The sequence below is a fragment of the Argopecten irradians genome, unplaced genomic scaffold (assembly GCF_041381155.1).
Source record: "Argopecten irradians isolate NY unplaced genomic scaffold, Ai_NY scaffold_0378, whole genome shotgun sequence".
Lineage (NCBI taxonomy): Eukaryota > Metazoa > Mollusca > Bivalvia > Pectinida > Pectinidae > Argopecten > Argopecten irradians.
In genome coordinates this window covers 43836-47581 of record NW_027187845.1, presented here as the reverse complement: position 1 = coordinate 47581, position 3746 = coordinate 43836, and the positions used below count along the sequence as shown (strand labels likewise).

Sequence of the window (3746 nt, the reverse complement as noted above, 5' to 3'; positions counted from 1 at the left end):
CCAATAGCACTACACAGTTCTCTAACAGCTTTGCCGGGTCCATGGTTCACGGTATACACAGCCCTATGAGCTCTCCCAGAAAAGTTTCGAGTAAAGTTCACACTAGGGGGGAGTGACCTCTTCAGCCGCCTGTTCACAGATTCCACCTTTTGGGTCGACAGATTCCAAAGAGTCATTTCCAACACAGAATCGCCAAGACGACTGTTCACCTTTTCCATAAGTAAATCTTCTCCGCCACAGATCTTAAAATCACTTGGTAAGTACCCAGGGGAAAAATAGGTACTTTGAGGTATACCTAAAGTGTACCTAAAGGCTACCTAAAAAGTACCTATCAGAATAGGTACGTTTTAGGTATACCTAAAAGATACCTATGGTTTTTTGAGATATACCTAAAAATGTACCCGATTTGGACTTTGAAATTCTCAAAGTACCTAAAACATACCCAATTTGGACTTTGAAATTCTCAAAGTACCTAAAACAATACCCAATTTGGACTCTGAAATTCTCAAAGTACCTAAAATGTGCCTATGGTGGACTTTGAATATTTTAGAAATACCTATAATGTACCTAGTTTCAACTTAGTTTTTTTTTTAGACTACCTAAAATGTGCCTCATATTGACTTCATTTCTGAATGTTACAAAGTACCTAAAATGTACCTATTTTTGACTTAGGATTTTTCCATGCCAGGTCCAAGTATCTGAAATATGTTAGGATGGAGTAATATGTGACTATGATAAATTGATTCATGTACATATTAAGACTTGAATATATTCTAAAGACTTGAATATATTCTACATTCTCAAATGTACTTCTTTCCTGTGTTTTCTGTGAATTAAATTACATGTAGTCTTGCAATTGGATGTGTCAAATTTCCTCAGAAATTTTCGTTTAATTATCTTCAAATATATAATCATTATTTAAACACAATAATACTATAAATTCATTATTTTTTCCTTTTCAACATTTGTATATTTGTTCATCATTTAATCACAGTTATTTGAAAATTATAAACAAATATGCTTGGTTTATGACGGTAATCAAAATCACAGGGCATTTCTAAACATGTAAATTTTCACACCTGCATTGGCATTAACTTAAATCTTCCCAAACATGGCCAATTTTAAAATTGTTTCACATCTTACAGGATCTAATAAACCATGTTTAGAATATTATGAAATAATTTTGATGACTTTCAGAACAGATTTACGTCAAAATACCTGTAATATTGGTGATCCAGATTGAGATCGATGTACATGCAAAATAAATCCTTTAAATTTACATACAATTAAACAACTATCCATACATTCCATTAAAAGGGGTCTGGGGCCCATTATCCAGCTTGGATTTAACAAACACTCTACTTTATAGGTATGGAAATTATCGTTCAAATTAGTGATAAACACACGTGTAGTGAACATGTTCTCCAAGATGCATGCCGTAAACCGATATGTATACAGTAAACAATTTTGTCGTAAATAGCTAGTCAGACTGATACTTGTGAGTAAATATTCTTTCCATTACAATAATACCAGGAATACTTTATTTATTTACTTTCATCAATTATCAACATCAAAATTGGTCGAAATATTTGTGCTGAAAGCTTCACTGACTGACTGAGGCACAGTCTGCATGCCGGAAACCAACAGTAAACACCGTTGTAGTAAATACGCTGTCGCTGATTAAATTATCTTTCTACTAGAATAACACCAGAAACACTTCAGTTATACAATTAAATCAATTAACAACTTCACCAGTTGAAATATTTGCCGAAAGTCTCACGGAGACAAGGATTTGTTTATGATGTACAGGGGAATCCCGGCCGGGGAATCCCCTTTGTTAATCACGTGACTTTTCGCGGGAAAATAGAGGAAGGTGTTTACGGAAGTATTTGAAAATGTAAACAACCCAGGCTCTCCTTTGCCGTGCCTACAGACGATGTTTTTGTCCTGTATACCACAGAAAATCAACTTGATGGGGGTTTATTTCATGCCTGTTAGCTGATTCATCAATCACGGCAAGTTTAATATGTCAGAATTCAGGTACGTTTTCAATTTTTCACCGTAGCTCAAATTACCGGTTACAAGCAGCAGGTTGTAAATTCTAAACATATCACAGAACCAAAATTTCTTGTTTTGGTAAATAAATAAGTCGTATAACTACTGAAAGCATGGCTTAGATTATTATTATACCAAGTATTTCATGAATTTTGGACATAATTTAGATGAGTTTGAACGATTTTGATTGTTTATTATTATTATTTTTGAATTCACGGTTTGAGAAGAAAATATGTAGGCCTACTGTCTATTTGTTATTTAGCTCAAAAAAGTGTCTTTTATGGGTTTTGGTATGCAAGTTGTGATGTTTTGCACACCATATACTATTATTGAATTAAAAAATGTAACTTGTAATATTAATATATATCTGGACGTTGTCTTCATGCTGGCAACAGAAAAGTAGGTCTCATCAATAATCGTCACCGACATTGAAAAGAAAGAGAGTGTCCGGGTAATTTTCCTTAATATTCTGTTAAACAAAGCTACAAAACTTTGATGATTGAAAGCTGTTACAAATATGCATGGAATATTTTGAAATACAAAGCATTTTATGGGTCCATATTTGCATGTAATTGGCTGGATTTTGATTAATTAAAATTATAATTCAAATATAAATTTGTGAAATTTATTTTTAAATTGGATACATAGTCTTATATGAATAAAGAAATCAAGCTATAGAAAGAAGAAGATATATATTTATCTTCAATTTGTACATAAATATGAAATTAAAATTTATTTGTTTATATTTTGGAATTTTATATACAGTATATTTCATATTTATGGTTCTAATGATTTAGTATTTATCTTGGTGAAATTTACTTCTTGATGTATATATGATGCTTCCAATTAACTTGTAATGATTCATGTAATTTTTTCCAGGAATATCAGAATGGGCCATGGTGAGGAAAGAAGAAAACAATCACAAGTTAGACCAATTATTGGAGATTTGCACCAATCAGACACTTTCATTGGTAAAAATACTCATAAATATGGAAATGAATTGTGAATTATCAATGTTTGTGTGCAAAAGCAACTAATCAATTCATTCACAAATCTAGATGAATTAAAATATTAATTGAAATGATGATAATTCTAATTGAGAAACCACTAACATATTACATCATTCTTATAATTATTATTATAATTGGTCGCTATCCTTCATTCATTTTTTTTTTACTTTCATCAGGTAATACTGCTGTGTGCATTGGAGTTAAAAAGTGGAGAAGACACTTCCCCCGGCATATACACTACAAAAGATGATTATATTAGGCGTAGGTAATGAATGTAAGGATTTTATTTAAAATAGATTAATTTCATGTACATGTAGGGTAAACTTCATGTTTAGTTTATTTTCAGTGTTGTATGCAAAGCAAATGTGACTTAAAGGTATTTAATAGTTAAATGAGGGGAAACAATTAAAAAAAAACAACTAAAATATCCTTTTTGGTGATAAAATCAATTCTTTATTAGGTAATGTTCTTTTTCGAAAAACTTTTCCAGGTCCTAAATGTAAATCAAGACCTTGATTTCAAAGGGTTATATGATCACTTATAACCTTGATTTATCGCTGGAACACATATCATAGCAAAACTGAAGGCAGTTCAAGAGAAAAAAACTGACCAATCACAGGCCTGCAGCAGATCTAGAGATTTAGTGATGCTCAACTTCAAAGCCATGCAATGTACAGTTTA

The 3746-nt window shown here is 31.7% G+C and overlaps 1 long non-coding RNA gene across 1 annotated transcript; it reads left to right on the top strand.

Annotated features, from left to right (window-relative positions):
* Positions 1-1498: 1498 nt before the first annotated feature.
* LOC138312586 (uncharacterized) lies at positions 1499-3324 on the top strand. Its single transcript, XR_011206987.1, has 3 exons — positions 1499-2040; positions 2935-3026; positions 3242-3324. It is a non-coding gene; the product is annotated as an uncharacterized lncRNA (long non-coding RNA).
* The last annotated feature ends 422 nt before the right edge of the window (positions 3325-3746 follow it).